This window comes from Ovis canadensis, chromosome 13, assembly GCF_042477335.2.
Source record: "Ovis canadensis isolate MfBH-ARS-UI-01 breed Bighorn chromosome 13, ARS-UI_OviCan_v2, whole genome shotgun sequence".
NCBI lineage: Eukaryota > Metazoa > Chordata > Mammalia > Artiodactyla > Bovidae > Ovis > Ovis canadensis.
Window position 1 is genome coordinate 97,738,232 of NC_091257.1, and position 25,482 is coordinate 97,763,713.

The 25,482-nt window shown below is 44.0% G+C and overlaps 1 long non-coding RNA gene across 1 annotated transcript in view; it reads left to right on the forward strand.

Annotated features, from left to right (window-relative positions):
- The window catches only part of LOC138417244 (uncharacterized), a 203,849-nt gene that overhangs the window by 167,505 nt on the left and 10,862 nt on the right, over positions 1-25,482 (forward strand). The window contains exons 4-5 of the long non-coding RNA XR_011248050.1: positions 10,308-10,424; positions 13,861-14,105. This is a non-coding gene — a long non-coding RNA (uncharacterized lncRNA). The remainder of the gene's footprint in view (positions 1-10,307; positions 10,425-13,860; positions 14,106-25,482) is intronic.

The window sequence follows — 25,482 nt, forward strand, 5'->3', positions numbered from 1 at the left end:
ACTGTTAATAATTTCTTGGGATTCATTCAGAAAATACAATGTTCAAACTGGTATTGAAAACTTTTAGAAGGATATTCACAACAGTTTCAAAAGTCACTTTTGAGTACTTGAAAGAAAAAAAAATTCAGAAATTCATATTTTTAGTTTTTCAGGATTATAGGATTCTTATGGGAGAAGGCAATGGCACCCTACTCCAGTACTCTTGCCTGGAGAATTCCAGGGATGGAGGAGCCTGGAAGGCTGCAGGCCTTGGGGTCGCTGAGGGTCAGACGTGACTGAGCGACTTCCCTTTCACTTTTCACTTTCATGCGCTGGAGAAGGAGATGGCAACCTGCCGGGAGCCAGCACGAGGAGTCCCGCCCATGGCAAAGGTCATGAGGTTAAGGGGTCTGACCCGCAAAGGTGAGTCGGGCCTTAAGGGAGCCTCGCTGAATTTTCTTGAATGTCTACCCCCAAAACCAGAGTCTGCCTGCCTTATTGTACTGTGCTTTCCACTCTTCTGACATTACAGGGGGGCTATCCCCGACCACCTTTCTCTGGAAAAAGAATTAACTTAGAGCTCCAGCTAACAGTCTCCTGCATATGAAAAGAATGTTTCAGCTCAAACCCCTCTGATGGCTCTCTAACTTGCCTGACAGGTTTAACTACACTTGTGATTGTTTACAGCCCCCCAACGGCAGGAAGCTTAAAGCATCTTAAAGATATAGAGTCCCTTTTTTAAAGAGCTAAGAATTATATTGGTGATGGGTTTCACTGTTGAATCAATGACTGTTGCCAGACCTCCATATTCTTCATCTTTTAGGTACCTGGAGGATATTAATCAATGTAATTGGGATATAGAAAAAGGAATATAGTAGTTTTGATGTTAGCAACACTAGACTTTTGAGTTAGTGAACTTTCTCTTTGTTATAAATCACTGTACTCCTCTTTCTTTGTTATAAATTGTTGTGTCCTTGCTATGTAAGAATGTAACTTTATTTAGTGCTTTCTGAGAGTGGCACCAGACTTTGGGAAGAACAACACTATTACCCTTATCAGAAAAGGGCTGTAAAATGTTAATTGACCTTCTGGCTAGAAGATGATGTAAATCACCTAAGACTTGTGTATACAGCTAGGTATGCAGAGAAAGCCTGGTCTCAGTAAGAGTCAGGGCTACTGACACTGCATAATTTTGTGTTATCCATTGATCTCTATGTACAACCAAAAGTATAAGAAGCTTTTCTGGACAATAAAGGATGGGCCAGTTTCTCAGACCAGCTTCTCGAACTGGTTTCCTGAAAATCTGGCTCCTCCTGTGTCGACTCTCTCTCTCTCTCTCTCACTTTCTCCCTCTCCCTCCCTCTCCTTTTCAGGCTGATCCCTTGGAGCGCGGAGGCTCACCGAGTCTACTTACTTGCCCTGGCTTCTAGAACCATGCAAGAGGGAGCCCAAGGTGGGGCACCCTCCACTATTCAAGCAGGCGCACGTGGCCTACGTAGATGGTGCAAACCTCTTGTCTCGAGGTTTTATTAGCTTTCCGCGTAAACCAGGTTATTCAGCTTCTTTTCTCCACCAATTTTCCTACTACACTATTCTTTCCTAATCTCTTTATATTTCTAATTAAATAGTCCTTTCCCAGACGCTGACTCTGTCCCCGCTTCAAATTCCCTGGATCCACTGGGGCTGGACCCTGGCAGCAACCCACTCCAGTGTTCTTGCCTGGAGAATCCCAGAGACAGGGAAGCCCAGTGGGCTTCTGTCTGTGGGGTCGCACAGAGTCGGACATGACTGAAGTGACTTAGCAGCAGCAGCAGGATTTTTATGAGGTTAAGCATAAATACAAGTATAATTAGACTTTCAGCTAGAAAAATAGCTAATTGAAGAAAAGATCATTTTTAAAAGTATTTAAAGCATTATTTCTGATAATGGATATCACTCTAGGACATTATTAAATATAGAAAATATTTTAAAAAGCACAGCAAAACTGAGAAACATTCATAATTCTGTCTTTTGAGAGGGTATATATTGTTTACCATATACTTTTTATATTAAGGTGAAAGTGTTAGTCTCTCAGTCATGTCTGACTCTTTGCAACCCCCTGGACTGTACCCTGCCAGGCTCCTCTGTCCATGGAATTCTCCAGGCAAGAATACTGGACTGGGTAGCCACTCACTTCTCCAGGGGATCTTCCCAACCCAGGGATCAAACCTGGGTCTCCTGCATTGCAGGCAGATTCTTTACCATCTGTTGCTGTTGTCATCATGCAGTTGCTCAGATGTGTCCGACTCTTTGCAGCCCTGCACGCCAGGCTTCCCTGTCTGTCACCATCTCCCGGGGCTTACTCAAACTCATATCCATCGAGTCAGTGATGCCACCTGACCATCTCATCCTCTGTCACCCCCTCCTCCTCCCCCCACTTCTCCTTCCAATCTTTTCCAGCATCAGGGTTTTTCCAGTGAGTCAGCTCTTCACATCAGGTGGCTTAAGTATTGGAGCTTCAGCTTCAGCATCAGTCCTTCCAAGGACTGATCTCCTTCAGAATGGACTGGTTGGATCTCCTTGCAGTCCAAGGGACTCTCAAGAGTCTTCTCCAACACCACAGTTCAAAAGCATCAGTTCTTCAGCACTCAGTTTTCTTTATAGTCCAACTCTCAAATCCATACATGACTATTGGAAAAACCATAGCTTTGGGTGTATAGACCTTTGTTGGCAAAGTAACGTCTCTGCTTTTTAATATGCTAACTAGGTTGGTCATAGCTTTTCTTCCAAGGAGCAAGTATCTTTTAATTTTATGGCTGCAATCACCATCTGCAGTGATTTTGGAACCCAAGAAAATAAAGTCTCTCACATCTATTTCCCATGAAGTGATGGGACCATATGCCATGATCTTAGTTTTTTGAATGTTTGAATTTTAAGCCAGCTTTTTCACTTTCCTCTTTGACTTTCACCAAGAGGCGCTTTAGTTCCTCTTTGCTTTCTGCCATGAGGGTGTTGTCATTTGCATATCTGAGGTTATTGATATTTCTCCTGGGAATCTTGATTCCAGCTTGTGCTTCTTACAGCCCAGCATTTCTCATGATGTACTCTGCGTATTAGTTAAATAAGCAGGGTGATGATACACGGCCTTGATGTGCTCCTTTCCCCATCTGGAACCAGTCTCTGCTCCACGTCTGGTTCTAACTATTGCTTCTTGACCTGCATATAGTTTTCTCAGGAGGCAAGTCAGGTGGTCTGGATTTCCCATCTTTTAAAGAATTTTCCAGTTTCTTGTGAGCCACACAGTCAAACACTATCGTATAGTTGATGAAGCAGAAGTAGATGTTTTTCTGAAACTCTCTTGCTTTTCCTATGATCCAGCAGATGTTGGCAGCTCAATCAGCTTGATCTCTGGTTCCTCTGCCTTTTCTAAATCCAGCTTAAACATCTGGAAGTTTTCGGTTCATGTACAATTGAAGCCTAGCTTGGAGACCATTATAATGGAGATGACCATCATATCTACTGCTGTGGCCAAGAATCCCTCAGAAGAAATGGAGTAGCCCTCATGGTCAACAAAAGAGTCTGAAATGCAGTACTTCGATTCAGTCTCAAAAATGCCAGAATGATCTCTGTTTGTTTCCATAGCAAACCATTCAATATCATGGTGATCCAAGTCTATGCTTTAACCACTAATGCTGAAGAAACTGAAGCTGAACAGTTCTATGAAGACCTACAAGACCGTCTAGAACTGACACCAAAAAAAGATGTCCTTTTCATCATAGGGGACAGAAATGCAAAAGTAGGCAGTCAAGAGATACCTGGAGTAACAACCAAGTTTGGTCTTGGAGTACAAAATGAAGCAGGGAAAAGGCTAACAGATTTTTCCCAAGAGAATGCACTGGTCATAGCAAGCACCCTCTTCCAACAACACAAGAGACAACTCTACACGTGGGCATCACCAGATGGTCAATACCGAAAGCAGATTGATTATATTCTTTGCAACCGAAGATGGAGAAACTCTATAGAGTCATCAAAAACAAGACCAGGAACTGACTGGGCTCAGATCATGGACTCCTATTTCCTAATTCAGACTTAAATGAAGGAAGTAGGGAACACCACAAGACCATTCAGGTATGACCTAAATCAAATCCCTTACAATCATACAGTGGAAGAAACCAATAGATTTAAGGCATTAGATCTGATAGACAGTGCCTGAAGAACTATGGACAGAGGTTCATAACATTGTACAGGAGGCGGTGATCAAAACCATCCCCAGGCACAAGAAAAAGAAATAAAAAAGGCAAAATGGCTGTCTGAGGAGGCCTTACAAATAGCTGAGAAAAGAAGAGAAGTGAAAGGCAAAGGAGAAAAGGAAAGACATACCAATCTGAATGCAGAGTTCCAAAGAATAGCAAGGAGAGATAAGAAAGCCTTCCTCTGTGATCAGTGCAAAGAAATAAAGGAAAACAATAGAATGGGAAAGAGAAGAGATCTCTTCAAGAAAATTAGAGATAGCAAGGGAACTGGAAAAGGTCAGTTTTCATTCCAATCCCAAAGAAAGGCAGTGCCAAAGAATGCTCAAACTACTGCACAGTTGCACTCATCTCACACGCTAGTAAAGTAATGCTCAAAATTCTCCAAGCCAGGCTTCAGCAATACGTGAACCGTGAACTCCCTGTTCAAGCTGGTTTTCAAAAAGGCAGAGGAACCAGAGATCAAATTGCCAACATCCGCTAGATCATGGAAAAAGCAAGAGAGTTCCAGAAAAACATCTATTTCTGCTTTATTGACTATGCCAAAGCCTTTGACTGTGTGGATCACAATAAACTGTGGAAAATTGCCTACCAGGCTTCTCCATCTGTGGAATTTTCCAGGAAAGGGCACTGGAGTGGGCCGCCATCTCCTTCTGAAACCGCTGCACAGCTGCACGCAGCTCACACCTTGCACAGTAGTGCTCCAAATTCTCCCAGCCAGGCTTCAGCGTATGAGAACTGAGAAACTTACCCTCTGAGCCACCAGGGAAGCCTGCTCTTTATACAGGATTCTCCATTCTGCCTGCGCTGGGCCTTTGCTGCCGTTGGGCTTTCCTCTAGCTGCGTCAGGTGGCCGCTGTGCTCTAGCTCTCGTGTGACGACTGCTTACCACACTTGCCTCTCCTGTTGAATTCAGGCTCGAGCAGATGTGGGCTCAGCAGCTGGGGTTCCCAGGCTTAGTTGCCCGGCGGCATGTGGCACCCTCCCAGACCAGGGGTCAAACCTGTGTCTGCTGTGTTGTCACCACCAGGGGAGTCTGAAGGTGTATATTTTTAAAAGAATTAAAGTATGTCCTTTCTTTGCTTCATAATTTTGTATATATTTTTCTGTTTTTCTTTTTCCCTGTTTCAGATCCTATCTATCTCTCTGCCTATCTAGCCACACAGCAGACATATAACACACATCCATGTATGTGTGTGTGCGCATGTGTGTGATGCCCATTTACATAGATGGAAGGGTAAGTAAGGCAGGACGGTCTGAATTTTCTCCTGAATCATCATTTGCAAGTGTAGTTTGTTTCCTCTGGTCCATACAGACATCCAGAGCTTTGAGCTGTATCTTAGAATTTCAGATCCAGTTCCGGTGAAATGAAGGGCTGCTGTTGCCGTTCAGCTACCGAGTCCTATTCAGCTCTTTTGGAACAACCCGTGGACTGCAGCACGCCAGGCCTCCCTGTCCTTCACCATCTCCCAGAGTTTGCTCAAACTCATTTCCATGGAGTCGATGATGTCATCCACCCATCGCATCCTTCTCCTCCCGCCTTCTCTTTCCCTGCATCAGGGTCTTCTCCAATGAGCTGGCTCTTTGCATCTGATAGTCAAAGTTTAGGAGCTTCAACCTCAGCATCAGCCCTCTCAGTGAATATCCATGGTTGATTCCTTAGGATGGACTGGTTTGATCTTCTTGAAGTCCAAGGACCTTCTGCATGGTCCAGTTCTCACATGTGTATTTGACTACTGGAAAACCCATGGTTTTAACTATACAGACCTTTGTCCGCAAAATGATGTCTCTACTTTTTAATATGCTGTCTGGTTTGTGATAGCTTTTCTTCCAAGGAGTGAGCATCTTTTAATTTCATGGTTACTTCTGAGAAGTCCTCAGTGGACTTTGTGTCTCTTCTCCCTTGGTGTTTATTTTAGGAGCATGCTCTTCTCTAGCTCTCCCTCTCTATCCATTAGGAGTTCTAGGGTATCTTCATGAAAGAAAAGAAGCTCTGCTCAAATAAGGGCCCACAAAGCATGCCTGCTTATGTCGGTTAATGTGGCATTTACGAGCTTATAAACATGTAAAATAATATTCCTTAAAATACAGTGCCTGCCTTTTAGCTCCAGGTCCCTCTCCTTTCCTTGACTGAGGGTAGACGCAGCATGAAGAAGGATCTGGGAACTCTTTATGTTTATTTCCTCACTTCTCCACACAGTCTCAGCTTTTTCCTACTCACTCCACAGCTGTATGACTACCATGGTGGTGAAACCTGTTTAACCTCTGTTCTAAAGTTTTTTGTTTCACTTTGTTCAAAATGTCCTGCTCTGGGGAACCAGTCTTAGAAAATTCTCAAGACTATTTCCATGATAACCTGCTGCTTTGACTTGCCATGTTTGTTGTTAAATACAAGGTAGAAATACTCTTCACCACAGAGAGGGAACTAGGGGAAGGGTAACTATTTTACATTTATGGAAAGTTCCCTTTCAGATTCATAGTTTGTGAGTTGGATCAGTGCATAATCAGGGTTCCACAGGTGAGTGGTAAAATATGTCATTTGTAAACAGGAATGATTATTTCTGAGAGTAAACGAGACTTGTGCCCCAGCAGCTGTTGTAGGAGCAGACTGACAGATGGTCCAGAGGCAGAGAGGAGCTCTGCTGCTGGGGTATCTGGGTCACGTGATCCCCAAGCTGAGGTGCCCCCTGCCCTTTTCCTGATTCACACATGGAAGGAAAGAGGGGAAAAGAGGGTCTGTGTTCTGTCTTGTTTATCCATCCCTTGGTTGCCCAGGATGTCAGAGTTTACTTCAAAGACAGGACTCAAACGCGGGGGATTCCAGATTGACGTGCGGAAGAGCAGGTTGCAGCTTCACGGTCTGTTCAGAGCCTCTGCAAACAATGGGTTAGGCTTAGAGGGTGATCCCATGAAAGAGATCCCACAATCCAACTTAGATTTGTTCTGCTTCATTCTCCCTCAATGTGAAAGCTGTAGATGAATGCAATTAATATTGCAGCATTGCTGTATATGGACATAGTCAAACAGGTGATCTCCCATCCAAAGGTCATTCTTCCGAACTCTCCCCTCCACCCCAAATAACCACTGTTAGTGTCTCTGAAGTGCCTGCCACACCTCTTGTGTGTGCACGCTGAGGGAGGAGACGGAGATACCACATACACACAGGTCAGACATGAGACGATATTATAAAGAAGTCTCTGTGGCCTATCTTGTGTCGAAAATCTGTTCCAGTTAGTTCCTCTAGGTCAGGCTCACCAGCTGTAAAAGCTTTGTGGTGTTCTGGAGGAGATACTGTTTAACCACATCTCTGTGAATGGACCATTAGCTTCTTTGCAGCATTTCAGCATTTTATTTCATCTTTGAATCTCCTTTCTCCCCTTGTTCCGCTTGTTGCAGAGCGTGGGCTCTCGACCCACAGGTGTCAGTAGTTGCAACACGTGGGCCCTAGGGTACTTGGGCTCAGTAGTTGTGGCACACGGACCTAGCTTCTCTGCGGCACGTGGAGTCTTCCTGGACCAGGAATCAAACTCGTGTCCCCCGCCTTGGTAGACAGACTCTTACCCACTGTGCCACCAGGAGGGCACTGCTTCAGTGTTTGGAGTGGTGCTGCGATAGTACCTGTGAACCCTAAGACAAGCCACTCCGTACCTCTGTGCCCACGTTCCTCCCCTGTGCCATGCGGGTGGGGCAGCGCCCGCCTCACTCATAATACCATCTGCAGTGCGTGCTCAGAAATGTTTTTATTCCCATGAAGCTGATGGTGGTGATCCCTCTTTGCACACCTGTACTGTGTGCCTTAGAAGTGATTTTCAGAAATAGTTTTATTGTGGAAAGAGTTTGCATACAGATTTTGTCAGTTACTCTGTGTGTGTTGCTGAGTTGCTAAGTTGTGTGCAACTCGTTGTGACCCCATGGCCTGTAGCCCACCAGGCTCCTCTGTCCATGGGATTTCCCAGACAAGAACACTGGAGTGGGGTGCTGTGCCCTCCCCCAGCAGATCTTCCTGACACAGGGATCGACCCCAAGCCTCCTATGTCTCCTGCATCGACAGGTGGCTTCTTCACCACTAGGCCTTCTGGGAAGCCTGTTACCTACTTCACATTGCCTTCCAAAATGCCTTTACTGTTTGCAGCGGCTCTTTTGTATTGGAATAGCCAGTTACACGCTTTGCTAACGCTGAGCATTTATCTTTTTTTTTTTTTTTTTTTGCCAGCTTGATGGCAAAATATCCCAATGGTTACTTATTCTATATTCTTTTAATTGTGTAAGGAGACAGTCTGTTTTTTTTTTCCCACTTTCAGTTTCTTCAGTAAATAAGCATGAAGTTAAAGTAGCGAGTGGACGCCTGGACGTGGGCTCTTCAGAGACGAGGAGAGAGAGGTAGAGCTGCTGTTTGAAGGTACCTGTGCCGCAGCCGCCTGGCAGTGGGTGAGGAGGAGGGCTTGTCGTATTTGCCTGAAGGACCATGAAAGCTAGTAGGATGAGGATGCAGGGTCTGGATTGAGATTTTACCCAACCCCAAAGCCCTGCGGCTCAAGGGTAAAGAATCCGCCTGCAGTGCGGGAGTCGCAGGAGACCCAGTTTTGATCCCTGAGTTGAGAAGATCCCCTGGAGAAGGGAATGGCAACCCACTCCAGGATTCCTGCCTGGAGAGTCCTGTGGACAGAGGAAACCAGCAAGCTACAGTCCATGGGGTCTCAAAAGAGTCACACAAGACTTGGCAACTAAACAGCAACAGCGGGAGTAACGGCAACAGCGGGAGTAACGGCAACAGCGGGAGTAACGGCAACAGCGGGAGTAACGGCAACAGCGGGAGTAACGGCAACAGCGGGAGTAACGGCAACAGCGGGAGTAACGGCAACAGCGGGAGTAACGGCAACAGCGGGAGTAACGGCAACAGCGGGAGTAACGGCAACAGCGGGAGTACGGGTAGTTTCCGTTTCAGTGGACGATGCAGAGGCAGTCTGCATATCCACACATTTAAGGTCTACACCGTGACGCATTTGGAGGGAAGTGTGCATCCACGGGGGCTTCCCGGAGGCTCAGCTGGTAAAGACTCCGTCTGCAGTGTGGGAGACCTGGGCCCGACCCCTGGGCTGGGGAGACCCCCTGGAGAAGGGAAAGGCTCCCCACTCAGGACTCTGGCCTGGGGAATTGCACGGGCTGTACAGACCAGGGGGTCACAAAGCCGGACACGGCGCATGTGTGAGAGTCGGGCGACTTTCACACGCACAGCCATGAAGCCAGCTGTCGATGACATGCCCGCCTCCTTTCCTGTCAGAGTTTCCTTCCTCCCTGTTTCTTTAGTCACTCTTTTGTGATAAGAATACTCAGGTGAGATCAACACTCTGATAGAATTTGGAAGAACACGATGCAGTGTTACTAACCGAGGGCGCTGTGGTGTGCAAGACTCTCCCCTGGCCTGGCCGGAGCAGGCTGCCCTGTCAGTGTGCTCTGCACGGCCTTTGCGGGGATCGCATGGTGGTAGTTCGCCGTGTCTCTGCACCTGTGGGTCGTTCACGTCAGTGTACGGCCAGACCACCACGATATCGTAAAGAACTCATGCTCCAACTAAATTAATTTTAAAAGCTCACTTGTTGATTATTAACTGTATGTCTGTATGTTACTTTTCTTTCTTTTCTTTTTTTGGCTATTTGGAGTTCCTCTGTTTTTGAACTGTTTCTCTCTTCCAAGTGTCTACTGGGTTATCTTCTTATCGGTTTGTAGGAGGTATTTTTCATGTAACCTGGATATGAACCCTTTTCCAGTTCTATAAATCGCCAATAACGCTGCCCTCTCTATAGACTGATTTTTAAATGATGTGCCTTTTCATGAATGTACATTCTTAATTTTCCCTTGATGGTTGGTGCTTGTTGTTTCCCTTTAAGAAATGTATTCCCAATCAAAACAGGAAATCTGAGTGAAAGCTGATCCTGGAGTATGGGAAATCAGTGGCATGTGACTAGTGGATTTCAGAATTGTTATGGATTAGTAACTACTGTTCGTTCACCATTTTGCCCCATTTTCAGTGAAAATATATACTGTTGTCTTGTTGCATCATTGTATTTTAAGTGTGTGAGACACACAGTCTTTTTTTAGTTAACAGATCTCTGGATCAAGAGAATCTGCACCTCTGGAAATTCATTTCTGCCTGTACTTAATTTAGATGACAACCTGGACTTCAAGATTGAGCCTGGGACTGATTCCGTAACAGAGGTGAGAGTGTTGAAAGTTCTGGGTTATTGGTATAGTTTGGTTTTGGAAGGTATGTGAGTAATTTTTAGTCACAGGAACCACCATGTCAGACTGTCTAATGCCCATAAGTCCCTCCTGAATCTCTATGCTCAGATGCAACGTGACCTTACTGCTTTTCCTTCTCGAGGCATCTTTCTGCCCATCACCTTGACTTGGAGTTTGGTCATGTGACATGATCTGGCCAGTGAGCTAGCAGGACGTTTGGCACTGATGTGATATTTTATGCATTAGGGCTGGTCCTCTTGCAAGCCAGCTGTTGTCTAACAAAGTCTGTGCTATATTTTGGTGAGGACATGTGGAGAAGAGGTGCTGGGGACTGAAGAACCTTCTGGAGAATGACCTGAGTTTCTAGCTGAGAGCCATCATTAAGTGTCAGACAGAGCAGTGATGTGAAGCTTCCTGCTGAATGCAGGCTGTGAGAAGCCCCAGAAGATGCTGCATGGAATAGAATAATCACCCAGCTGTGCTCATCCGAAACATAGTTATGGGAAGTAATGCACTATTTTTGTTTAAAGTCACTAAGCTGTAGCTACTGATACACATACCGTTTTAGAAGTTGAGAAGTCTCAGTATCATGACTAATAAGTCTCTTTAATCAATTAACAAATCAATTTCAGTTCAAAACAACTTTTCAAAGGGACATTTGACACTCAAGGAAATTTTTCTAAACTCCATCTGAGACAGTGGACATAGGAGAATATTTATATGTGAAAAGCAAGAATGTATAATTATATTGCATGAAGTTGAGCTGATGTTCCTTTTAATCATATGCACAAGGCTTTGTTTATGTCCTAAAACATGTAAAACATGGCAAACGTTTCGATTTCAGAAGTGCACCATAATCTTCAACTTTGAGCAACTCATTCAGCAAATATATATTGAACGTTTACTACTGTAATATAATTAAAATTATGTTAAAAAAATTAAATTTTGATCCAGTTTTGATCCAGAGGCTGTGTCTAAACGCTGTTCAGTTCTCTTCCTTGAGCAGCTGATTAAGGAGACATAACACCCTCTTGTCTTATTGAGCTCCCGCCCTCCCCAGGTACTATGCCCCAGTCCTAATCTCCCCAGCTGAACAACTGGGGACAGGCCCTCTGCCTCAGAGCCTTAAAAATCATCCAGAGAAGCCAGTCCACAGGGCAGTCACAGAGCCTGGCTGGCCTCACCCTGCTTGTTTGAAGGAGGCCGTCCGCTGCAGCTCCAGCTCTCCAGCTCCCAGCTGGAAGGCTTATCTGCTTTAGCTGAAGGTAGCCGAGTCCTGATTTCCTCCATCCAGTGTTAGTGTGCCGTGTCCCTCCCTTAAAAGGATCTTTACATCTTAGAAAACAGTTACTAGCTAAGAATTTTTCTGTGTGCTAGAAATAACATAGATTAAGTGAATAAAAAATGGTTCGCTCAAGTAGTTTTCCTTCTCATGGATTTGTGAGAGAGACACAAGGCCGTGGTGGGTATTTGTATTATATTGGGCTGCCCTGGGGGCTCAGATGGTGGGGAGTATACCTGCAGTGTAGGAGACCTGGATTTGATCCCTGGGTCGGGAAGATCCCCTGGAGGAGGGAATGCCAACCCACACCAGTGTTCTTGCATATATATGTGTGTGTGTGTTTGTATATATACTATTTCATCCTTTATATATATACACACACATATATAACCCTTTATATATATACACACACACATATATAACCCTTTATATATGTATACACACACACATATATATGTATACTATTAAATATTGACCAGAAAAAATCTAAACATTTTAAAGGAAAACTGAAGATGGCAATGACACCATAGGCATGATAATTAATAAAGGAAATTTTAAAGATTCACAAATCACAGGGAAAAATCATAAAAACAAAAACAATTTACAGTATATTTTTAAAAGTTAAATTGACCATTATTATAAAGAATAATACAGACCATGTGCAATTTTTTAAATTTCAAAACTATTAACATATAACACAAGAGTACATTTTTAACAGTTAACTGAGTCCTTTCCACTGAAAGTGGAAGAATGATAGAAATTACATAAAGTAGAATTGGGACTTCGGATCATAGAAATTAAGATATAAAGGACTGATTAGGTAAGATGTTCTATCTACATTTTCTCGGACAGGTGGTGAATAGATGTAGTTCTGAGCCTCACTATGAAGCTTAACTTGAATTTATATGCACCAAGTGATATTCTTTTTTTCACTGTTCATTATCCTGGTAATTACAATATTGACTGAAAGCTTAGTTTAATTTGTATCAATTATCCAAAAAACATTTCAGGACACTTTTTTTTTTCCTTTTGGATCAAAGCTTGTTTGAGGATATTTTACGTGTGTTTCTGCCCTTGAAGTTCATCTGTTAAACCCGTTGATGTTGTCGTGAACTAAGTATGAAGTGAATCCTGCTGATGGGATGGTTCTTGGTTTTATATGCAAATAATATCTTTCCCAAGTTTCTAATGATTTTTAGCTTTGCTCAGAATAAATTATTTTTTCTTCAGAATTTAATGGATACTATGAAAAAAAGTCAATATCTTGAAACAATCAGCTACATTTCTATCTAGTAAAAGTTGTGAATCTTCAAAAAAAAAAAATCCAGTGTGTTTAATTCTAAAAGGAAAAGGCAGTCAATTAAACCACAATTTTGCTAGTCAGTTACTATCAGTTAATCTTGTAATCCTTTCTTCACTATTTTGTACTTAGGCTTTATAGTAACCATGAAGAACTTAGCTTCATTTTATGGATATGGAAATTAATGCCTGGGTTGATTAAATGACTTACCCCTTCTAGTCACTCAGTAAGTGACTGATGAACAATTGTGTCTGACCACAGAGCCAGTATTCTCTGCACTTTTCCATTTTGTTTAAGGACTTTTACTTAGTTAACTGATTGGTAGGAGGCAGGGGATAGTGTTTAAGGATTTTAGAAAGTGGGCTAAACCCTTCAGAACGAGGCGGGTCCTAGCACCGCCAACCGGAATTCATCCAGACTGAAGCCGCTGATGGGAGCGGCCCAGCCGCTGCGTAGCAGTGACCACCCCGTCTAGGCGCGTGGCCACGCCCTCCGTCCCAGCCTCGTCACGCTCGGGTCCACAGGGACTCTCACCTGGCGTGCGCTCTGCTTCTCTCGGCAGTGTGTGCTCGACTATGCTGTGTTTTGACCTCTGCAAAGCCTGCGTTTTTGAATGATGTTTTAAACTGCTGTCTCCAAAATCTACTGTAATTTCAGGGATAAGGGCAGGTGTTCATTAAATAGTTGCTGAATAAATAAGTTAGCTAGGTGAATTATGTTGATGGATTTCCATTGCTAAACCAAACTTGCATTTCTGGGGTGAACTCAGTTTGGACAGGATGGATCATGCTTTTCTGTCTTGTTGGACTTGACCTGTTGCTGTTGTTCAGTTACCAGGCCACGTCTGACTCTTCACAACACCGTGGGCTGTAGCACACCAGGCCTCCTGTCCCTCGGCGTCTCCCAGAGTTGGCCCCAGTTCACGTCCGTTGCGTTGGTGACGCTGTCCACTGTCTCATCCTCCATCACCTCTTCTCCTTCTGCCTCAACCTTTCCCAGCATCAGAATCTTTTCCAGTGAGTTGGCTCTTCACATCAGGTGTCGAAGTATTGGAGCTTCAGCACCAGTCCTTCCAGTGAGTAGTCAGGGTCGATTTTCTCTAAGATTGACTGGTTTAATCCCCTTGCAGTCCAAGGGACTCTCAAGAGTCTTCTCCAGAACCGCAGTTTGAAAGCATCACTTCTTTGGCGCTCTGCCTTCTTTATTGCTCAGCTCTCAGATCCATGCAGGACTGCGGGAAAGCCTGTAGCCTTGACTGTGTGGACCTGTGCTGGCAAGGGGCGGCTCTGCTGGTTTACACGCTGTCTGGGTCTGTCAGAGCTTTCCTGCCGAGACGCGCTTGTCTTCCAGCTTCATGGCTGCAGTCCCCATTCCCGGTGATTTTAGGCCCCAGAAGAGGACAGCCGCCACTGCTTCCACCGTAACCCTTCTCTCTGCCGTGAAGTGCTGGGGCCAGTTTCCATGGTCTCAGTATTTTTCGATATTTAGTATTAAGCTGGGTTTTTCACTCTTCTCCTTCACCATCATCAAGAAGCTCTTGACTTCCTCTTTGCTTTCTGCCATTACAGTGGTATCATTCACATACGTGAGGCTGTTGATATTTCTCCTGGCAGTCTTGATTCTAGCTTGTAACTCATCCAGTCCAGCATTTCTGGTGATGTGCTCTGCATGTAAGTTAAATAATCAGACTGACAATAAACAGCCTTGTCATATGCTTTTCATATATTATTTAATTACTGACATTTTATCTAGAACTTTTTAAACTGCTGTCTCCAAACTGCTGTAATTTCAGGGATAGGGCAGGTATTCATTAAATAGATGCTGAATAAATAAATCAGCTAACATCACAAGGAAATGGAACTCTCATACGCTGTTCACAAGCATGTAAAACAGTGCACCAGCTTTGAAAAACGTCTCTCTGCTCCCACATTTGAACCAAGAGGAATTAAATCATGTGAAGGTGCAAATGCTTGTACATAAACGCTTGTAGCAGCTTTATATTTAATTGTGAAAAACTGGAGACAAACCAAATGTCCACCAACAGGCAAACAGCTAAACAAGCTGTGGTATGTCTGCAAAATGGAATATTACTCAGCAGTAAAAAGGAATGGGCTACTGGCATTGCTACAGCAGGGATGCATCTCAAATAATTCCAAGCTAAATAAGTCAGACAAAAGATACATATAGAGTGATTCTATGTATAGCAAATATTACAAAAGATGGACTAATCTGCAGTGACAGAGGTGGATTAGTGGTAGGTAGAGCGGTTAGGGGCGTAGAGAGCAGGGTTACCAAGAGGCACGGCTCTCAGACGTGACGAGACGCTCGTCTGCTCTCATAGTTGTGCACACGCGTCAGAACCAGCCAAATCACACAAGTGTGTCTTACTGTCTGTCGGTTACACCTCAGTGTGTTTAAAAAGGGAAAATAAGTAATTGATGCAGTTCAACTTAATCATGTTTTATATTAGAAAAAAAGAATCACTAGCTTCCCTGGAATTTTTCAGCTTAAAGATGACTTTTAAATGAATTATCTCATTGTTTTATGAATAGAATTAAGTCAGTAATAATGGTTGGAAATAAACTTTAGCTAATACAAAATATCCAGTTTTCTTTAAAAGGTCATTTTATAATGATTAGAGGGAGTTAGAAGCTTACATGTTACCTCATTATTCAATTTTTTCTAGCCCAGATCAGTGCAATCTCTGAGAAGGACTAGGTAGGATAATAAGAACTTATTACCACTGACTTTTTCCACTACTTCTTTGTTAGCCCAGTGAAATTTATGAGTAGAAAATGTCATTGGGTTTGAATTGTCATCAAGAATACAAACCATTGTTTAAAAAAAGAGATGTTTTCTCACATCATTAAAAAATTGATGTTTTCTCACATCTATTGATGATAGAAAATGCATACTTTCTGTAAAGATCTACATATATGCACACACACTATATATATGTATATGTATATACACACACAGTGTGTGAATGGAATGCAGTGAATCAGTTACAGGTTGTGAAGTATCCCTCTATTGTTACATGGTCAAGAGTATAGTCAAAAAAATCATCCAAAGGGCACCTCTGTCTCTTCTCTCCTTTGGGAAGGATATTGCAGGGTGCTTTCCAGTTTGTGTGGCAGGACCTGACTTCCAATTTCCCCTCATCTGTGACTTTGGATATTATTACTTGTGCACAACATATATTTATGGGACAAAGTTAAAATAGACATTGTAATAAGAAGTAAAGCTTTCAGGGAAAAAAATCAATGGGAAATAGATTTTTGGATAGAATCCAGCACTTCATCTGCTTCAAATAATCATGTCTCTATCTGTCTTGGGTCCAAAATGTCTGCAAGCAATTAAGTTAGATATTCTACCATATACAAGCATATAAGGACAAGAAAAATAGAGAAGTTTTCTTAATACAAGGATATTGGTTCTTTTCTGACAGTTTTTCATAGGATTTGAGATTTTTTAGCCATTATTAGTTGTTTCTTTTCTTTGAAAAACTGTTTAAGCATCTCCGAATGATGGAGAAACCACAAAAACATTTTTTTAAACAAAGAGCACCATAAAGTAGGAAACAGAGCACAAAGCTTGTATGCTTATAGTTTGTGTGACTATGACTAAAATGTTTTTAATTAGAAAACTGTATTTAATGTATGTGTGTTTGTTTTTCTAGAAAAACGAGTAAGTGAAACTTCAAGGAGCCTAAATGGATACATGTTCTGTCTTAGTTTTAAGCCTTTATTTTCTTTCCGTATTAATTCTCTACTGTGCTCTGTCCTTAAAGAAATGACATTTGGCTACATAAGTCTTCCTTGGATTTCTGTTCCTAAGGAGATGGAATAGACATACTTTTTCTTATTTCTCAGGCTAACCACTCTGAAAACTCTGAACATTTTATGTAAAAGAAATGAGAGAAGAATCTGAAAAGTGGATTAAAAAACACATTGACTAATGAAATTAGCTAGGAAAAGCAACAGGATAGTAAGTTCCATGGGTTTCCTTTTGCTTCATAGACCAGACTTACAATGAACGTATTTTAGGAAAAAAATAGAAAATCTTTGTGAATAAGACTAGGCAATTTTTTTTTTTAGTAGACACCAAAAGTACACTTCCTAAAAGGAAAAAAAAATGATAAATTGAACTTTGTAAATAAAAATCTTGTGAAGTCTCCTGTTAAAAGGATAAAAAGCAATGTATAAGAAAGTGTTTACTGACTCTGATAAATTACATACTGACAAAACACTAGTATCTGAAATACATAAAGAATGCTTAAAACTTCAGCATTAAAAAATAAACCAATGAGAAAGTGGACAGGAGACATGGAGACTTTTCTCTGAAGAGAATAGACAGATAAACACATGAAAGCATGTTCAACTTTACTAGCCATTAGGGTAATACAGACTATTATCCTAGTGAAATCTCCCTCTCTCTCTCTCTCTCTCTCTCTCTCTATATATATATATATATATATATATATATATATCAGAATAAAGCTCGGAGAAGGCGATGGCACCCCACTCCAGTACTCTTGCCTGGAAAATCCCATGGATGGAGGAGCTTGGTGGGCTGCAGTCCACAGAGTCGCAAAGAGTTGGACACGACTGAGCGACTTCCCTTTCACTTTTCACTTTCATGCATTGGAGAAGGAAATGGCAACCCACTCCAGTGTTCTTGCCTAGAGGATCCCAGGGACGGGGGAGCCTGGTGGGCTGCCGTCTGTGGGGTCGCACAGAGTTGGACACGACTGAAATGACTTAGCAGCAGCAGAATAAAACAAAGCTCTAAGTAAATGCTGGTGAGGATGTGGAGATACTATGTTATTCACTCATTGCTGGTGAAATGAATGGCCGTACTTGGTATGGACATAACAAGAACAAAGGCCAGCATTTGCTTAAAAAATACGAAGTACAAACTGTCATATAGCCCAACAACTGCACTCTGTATTCATCCCAGAAAAATGATCACGTATGTTCACACAAAAATTTATAGACAAATGTTCGTACCAGTTGTATTCATAGTAGCCTAAAACCAGAAGCAGCACAGATGTCCTTCAATGGATGAACAGTTAGACAGACTGGAAGCTCCTTCAATGGATGAACGGTTAGACAGACTGGAAACTCCTTCAATGGGTGAACGGTTAGACAGACTGGAAACTCCTTCAATGGATGAACGGTTAGACAGACTGGAAACTCCTTCAATGGATGAATGGTTAGACAGACTGGAAACTCCCATAGCATGGGATATGCAGTGATAAAAAGAAGTTGACTGTAGTCACACACAGTAGCCGGGATGAATCTCCAGAGAATTATGCTGAGTGAAAAAGCCAATCCCACATGGTTAGGTATCAGTATAATGAGATTCTATCTCTATATCATTCTTGAAATAGCAGCCATACATAAATAGAGAACAAATGACTAGTTTCCAGGGCTTAACGCGGGCTTCCCAGGTGGCTCAGCAGTGAAGGATCCCTGCCAATGCAGGAGACACGGTTCAGTCCCTGGGTCCAGGAGATCCCCTGGGTCCAGGAGATCCCCTGGAGAAAGAAACGGCAGCCCACTCCAGTATTCTTGCCTGGAGAACCCTGTGGGCAGAGGAGTCTGACAGGCTGCAGTCTATGGGGTCACACAGAGCTGGACACGACTGAGTGACAGCATGCATGCAAGGGTGAATGGCTTGAGTGGGAGGGAAAAGACGTGAATATAAGAAAGCAACATTAGCATCTTTGTAGTGGTGAAAGTGTTCTGGATCTTGACTATATCAATATGATACACTGTTTTTGATGTTGTATCAATACTAGAGTTTTGCAAAATTTTGCCATTGGGAAAACTGGGTCAAGTGCACATGGCGTCTTTGTATCACATTTTCTCAACTGTGTGTGGATCTAGGATGGTCTCAGAGTGAGAAGCTGTAAAATACACACTTCTTGTCCTGTGCCTTCTTTTGGGGCTTCCCGAAAGGAGTACCAGTCTTTACTGGCTCAGGGGTGAAGAGTCTGCCTGCCCATGCGGCAGGCCCAGGAGACTCGGGGTCAGTCCCTGGGTCAGGGAGATCTCCTGGAGCAGGAAATGGCAACCCGTTCCAGCATTCTTGCCTGGAAAATTCCGTGACAGAGGAGCCTGGCAGGCTACAATCCATGAAGCCACAAAGAGCTGGACGTGACTGAGCCTGTGCGTGCGCACACACACATGCACACACAGAGACATGCATGCAGACACGCGCACACACGCACACATGTACATGCACATGCATGCACACACGCACACACATGCATGCACACACATGCACACACAGACATGCACGCAGACACGCGCACATGTACATGCACACATGCACACACGCACACATGCAGGCACACACACATGCAGGCACACACACATGCATGCAGACACGCACACACGCGCATATGCACACGTGCACACATGCACACGCACACGCACACACACGCGCACACCCCTTCTTTTTAGTTCAGCTAATGGGGAAGCTGAGAAGATGTTACCAGGGAAGGAGAAGTGGGAGGCCCAGGCACTGCTTTTCCTCAGTTCTCTGCGTGGCCCTGTTGTCTTGTGTTCCTATCCAGGGAGTCTTCATTCCATGATTGTCTGGGTTTTGTACCCATTTCCTCCCTCCATCCATTTGTTCTGACCTTGGATAACACCCGTTTTAACTTGCCCTGTAATAGTGAGTGTGGTTTTCTTACCCACTGCCCATGATTGTGTGCTAAGTTGCTTCAGTTGTGTACAACTCTGTGTGACCCTATGGACTCTAGGCAAGAATACTGGAGAGGGTTGCTGTGCACATCTCCAGGGGACCTTCTAGACCCATGGATCGAACCCAAGTCTCTTATGTCTAACCTGCATGGGCAGGTGGATTCTTTACCTCTCGCACCACCTGGGAAAGCCCATTCACTGCCCACAACTTAGTAAAGAAATCGTTGGTTAAACTCTCCAGAGAGAGCCTGTGCTTCCTGCTGGTATGTGGGCTCGTGCGGTCGTAGACTGTGAAGCTGTGAGACACGCCGGCCCTGCGTGCCTGTGTCCATGCCTCATGGCAGGTGAGGTTCTTGCTGCCATAGACTAGCAGGGAAAGAGAAGGAAATTCTAGCGGAAAGAGGAGGAAATGCACGTGTGAGTGAAGACGGTCACTTCATATAGTGACAGGAAGAAAACCTGACATTGCGATGGAATAAGAAGCAATCGTACGCATGGTTTGCTTTCGATACCATGGTTTGTGTATAACTCTCTGAGCAGGTACCAGCTGAGCTGAGCCTTGATTATGTGAAGACTCCAGTCACGCAAAGAGCTGGGGGAGGAATTCGGGATGACTAAGCACAGTAAAGTCAATCAGCTCATCGCACTGACTAAGGAGAGATGGAGGGAAGAAGAGAGGCCTGAAAGACAGGCAGGCCGCTGTGGGGTTCTGTTGCTATTTGTGATACAATTTGCATCGAATTCAATATGAAAGCGGCAGTGATTAGAGTGTTTTCTTCATTATCCATTTATTTAATCTATTATAAGCAAGATTTTGCAGTGAAGTAGTGGGATTTTGCTGAAAAAATATATGGCCCTAGGATTCTAGAAGCTTGCAGTTCATTGAAAGAGATAAGATGAATATACAAACAGCTACAATAGAAAGTTCTAGCTAATTTACATAATGATCGATTTTGTTCTAAAAAGAGCAAACCTTTGGGATTATCCAGCTGTCTGTCACTTCCCATTTAGCCTAGTAATTGCTACTCTGGTGAGAACAAAATAAAGAAAAGAGATTCTTGATAAATACCTTTAATTGTTTACAAGGGTTTTGATGTTTTTACCTTTTTAGTGAAATGGAACCATCTTGGATGCCAGAATGAACAGTGAGTTAATGGCACCCCTGTTCCCTTTCTTTCTTCTGGATGGCTCCTGTTTTTCAGCACAAGCAGTGCCAGAGAGAGTGTGTCTCACGGCAGGAACTGGTCCAGGGGTGCTGGTGGTTTAGATAGTACTTCCTCAAATTTCAGTCTGTGAATTGGACACACCAGAATCTCAGATATTCTGAATTTTAAGATGTTCTGAACAAAGTCCCCAACCTAACCCTGGGGAGTCTTACTCTATTAGTCAGCGTGTGTGTGTTGCAGAGAAGGGTAGCAGGAATTCAGTGTTTCAGTTTCCCAGGTGATTGGAGAAGGACATGGCAGCCCAGCCCAGTGTTCTTGCCTAGAGAATCCCATGGACAGAGGAGCCTGGCAGGCTACAGTCCGTGGGGTCACAAAGAGCTGGACACGACTGAAGCCACTTGGCACACAGGTGGTTTGAAGTGCTCGGGTTTAGGGGAGAAAACACTTAGTGAACAAACTGGCAAGCAGCAGATCGAATCACATCCTCAAAGTTAGCACCTTGGTCTCTCTTTTTCTTATTCTAAACTTTTTATTTTGTATTGTAGTATAGCAAGTTAACAATGTTATGACAGTTTTGTGTGAACTCTGAAGGGACTCAGACATACACATGTATCCATTCTCCTGCAAACGCTCATCCCATCCAGGCTGCCACATAACACTGAGCCAAGTTCAAAGATGAGTGTGGTGGTGTCCCAGCGGCACAGGGACGAAGATGGGAAGGAGGAGGCCGACTCAGATTTTAAGAGTAGATGAGCTTGGGGAGGAGGAAGGGGGAGTCAAAGGCTCCAAGTGGAGAGCAGGTGGTAACCTAACTCAGAAACGGAATGTAGAGAGAAGGGCTGGTTTCCGAGAAAGTGGTGCCCGTTTGGCAGTGAGATATGTAGGCATCCCGGCTGGCTGAAACGGTAGAGAGTCTACCTGCAATGCAGGAGACCTGAGTTCCCTCAATTAGGAAGATTCCCTGGAGGTGGGAAGGACAACCCACTCCAGTATTCTTGCCTGGAGAATTCCATGGACAGAGGGGCCTGGCAGGCTGCTTACTGTCTATGGGGACATAAGGAATCCAGCTCGGCTGAGTGGTGCTCACTTTCTGTGGGTTTGAACCCACGGTGGCCTGTCGAGGAGGGCTGGCCAGCACAGGCTCTCTGAGACTGTTGGCCCTCATTTAGTTTGGATTTTCTCAGGCTCCCTTGCAGCCAGCCTAGGATCTTGTAATTGGGTTCTAGCTAACGGGGGAGAAATTAGCAAAGCCACTGCCAGGCCCGACTCTTAAAAACACATCCCTGCAGGCTCTCCGGTAACTTCTCAGTGACCCTGGAAGAGGTATGCTCCTAAGGTGTCATCACGAGATAGAGGGAAGTCCAGCAGACTGGTATCAGGCTTTGAGTAAACAGCAAATAACCTTTCTTCCTTTTTCCTCAACTCTAGTTTAGAAGGACTCCAAAAAAGGGATTCTTGGGGGCCAATGAACTGTCTTGCAGATTTCCCTTGGTGCTCCCTACTTTCTGTAGGATACAGCTCTCGGTCCACTGGGGGCTGGACCGGAAGACAAACCTGAGAGCTGTCATCACTCCCTTCTCGAGGTTATTCTTTTGGAGACTGTTCATTCTGAAGCCTGGTCATTGATCATGCCTTTTATTTCTACTGGATGGGTTTCTCCTGGGAGAGTCTGCAGGCTCTGAAGTGAAATGAAATGAATTGTTCAGTCTTGTCCAACTCTTTGTGACCTCGTGGACTGCACAGTCCATGGAATTCTCCAGACCAGAACAGTGGAGTGGGTAGCCTTTCCCTCCTCCAGGGGATCTTCCCAACCCAGTGACTGAATCCAGGTCTCCCACATTGCAGGCAGATTCTTTACCAGCTGAGACATAAGGGAAGCCCAAGAATACCAGAGTGTAGGCTCCCTAATTCCAAACATACTTGAATCATAGAATCTATAACCCTTATTACACTTGAATGAAATCAAATACTTTCATCCAGCATGCTGTGGCATAGGGTTGCTAAATATGTGGCACCTTGACCAGCTGCCTCACTGTCTCCTGGGAACTCATAGAAATACGTATTCTCAGGTCGCACTGAGACCAATTGAGTCTGAGTGTTAACAAGCCATCCAGGTGAGTCTGGAAGAGGCTACAGTTTGAAAACAACTGGACTAGTGCCTATTTAATCTTTCCAACATTTTTTCCCTCCTATTTAAGATGAAGATTGCAAGGGTTAAATTAGATAAAGTGCATAGCATTGCCGCTCGCACCTAATGGTGCTTGTTTGGGGGAAAGTGTAAACAACACCCCCTCCTCTCGCCAAAGCATGCATCTCTGCCACGGCCTTTGGTGACACAGAGCTGAACCCATTGTGCTGTCAGGGAAAGAAATGCATGGAGCGGGAGCGTACTTTCTCTAGCGGGAGAAGAACCGCACGTTTGCTCTTGTGTGCTCTGATCATAGCACCAGAGAGAGACCAAAGTGGCTTTTGGTAAGGTGAAGGATTAGAAGAGAGCGTAATAATTTCTCATAAAAGTACAAGAAAGCTGATATTAAAGACCTTGAAAGGATAAATCTCAGCACGTTGTGCTTTTATGTGTGCAAGTGATGGAGAGACAGGTATAGAGCTGGAAGAGGCGAGAATCCATGAGGCTGGCGCTTTGATTAGAGGAAGGGCTGCTGGAGTCCAGGTAGGCACCCATCCTTTCCACTTTCAATTTTATCCTTAAAAGTCGTACAGATCAGGCCAGCTCCGTTCACCAGTCCCCAACTACAAAGAGTTGGGAGATGGTGCCTCAAGACAGCCCATCTTTTTCAATCATTTTGAAGGATACTTCACTGATGAAAGCAGATCTGTGAGTGGGTGCATTTTAATTCACAGTTAACAAAAGAAACCATCTTCACTGCGGATGGTCAAACGCCAGCCCATTAAAAAGTGTAGTCTCAGTGCAATAGGGGACGCTAAGCATGGATGCCCGCGCACGTAGAACTGACTGGTAAAAGTAAATTGAACACGAAGACTGATGCTTTGCAAAAGTGGAACAAAAAATGAGCAAAGAATGCAAATTACTGGAGATAATGGTTGCCATGGCAATTGTTTGTCCAGAACTAAACCTGTGGTAACTCAGGCAAGAGTGATTGAAAATAAAAGCCGTTGCAGACCTCCCCCACTTTGGTTTTGTCGCCGCTGCTGCAGCTGGAGCAGTGAGACAGCACCTCCCTCGCCCTGTGGGAGCCCCAGCACAATCTGCTGAGAGGGGGTGGTCTGCGGCCCTCACAGAGCACCCGGGGATGTCTGGCCTCCTCGGCGTTTGGGAAACACATCAGACACTGCAGGGTGAAGTGCCATGCCTGGCACAACTGTTCCGACACCCGCTACCCGGAAGAGCAGGCCATCTTCTGTCAGTAAAAGTGCAAAGCAGTGGGATTTCTTTTTTTTTTTTTTGATCAAGGTTGCAAAATGCTGGATGGGAAGAAGCAACACACCAGCAGTTTTCTTCCCTCTGTGTGGCTGTCCGCACCCTTTCTCCCATGTAATCACCCATCTGTTTGAGAGGGAGGCGATGCTCCCTGTGACATTTAGAAGAAAGGCACCTGTTTGTAGAAAGGCAAGAATAACCTAGTTTGCAGGTATCCTTGGCTCTTAAATTTGCCTTTCCTGACTCAATATAATGGGTTTTTCTTTTTCATAATCATATTGCTCTGACTGTAGTCTTTTCAAATCCTTCTTTTCACCTCTCACATGTCATTCTTCGAATCAGCTTCTAGTAGGAAAGCTGTTCTTGGAGAAGAAAGCAAAGAAAGAGAGGAATCATATGGGAAGAGGAAGAGAGCTTTGAGGGCAGAAGGCCTGTGTTGAAAGTAGTCTCTTTTCTCCTAAATTCTGTAACCATGTTTTATGATCTTTTCATCTTGCATGGTTGGTTGGTGAGAAATGGAACATTTGCATTTCAAGGTAGACAAAGGCTTTTACTGATGTCCAGTAACCAGGGAAACTTAATGAGAAGTTAGAGTGGTTGGACTCGCAACAACATGTTTTCTGTGGCAGCCAGACAGCAGAAGGCTTTGTATACACAAACACAGAGAGTCCGCTGCTTGTTAGGGACCATATCTAATTAGCTAGAACCCAAAAAACTTGCACTGATGATATTTTTATGCCAGGAGAGTTTGAGAAATTGCACTTCAGTTTGGATGTTTTAAAACAGTAGGAATTGCCAGAAGTTATGCACACAAACAATACAGCTAACAGGGGTTGAAGATTAGAGCTCTACATCATGCAATCCTCACCGCAGCACTATGAGGTGGTGTATCTGTTGTCTGTTGCTGCCACAAAATAATTAGCACAGATTTAGTGGCTTGAAACAACATCCATTATTATCTCACAGTCTGTAGGTCTGAAGACCAACATAGACCTCACTGGGCTAAATACAAGCTGATGTGTCAGTGTAGGGACGTTGTAACAAATGTACCATCTGGTGGGGAAGGTGGGTGATGAGGGGATATATGCATGTGGGGGGAAGGGGGTAGATGAGGGGGTATATGCATGTGGGGGGAAGGGGGTAGATGAGGGGGTATATGCATGTGGGGGGAAG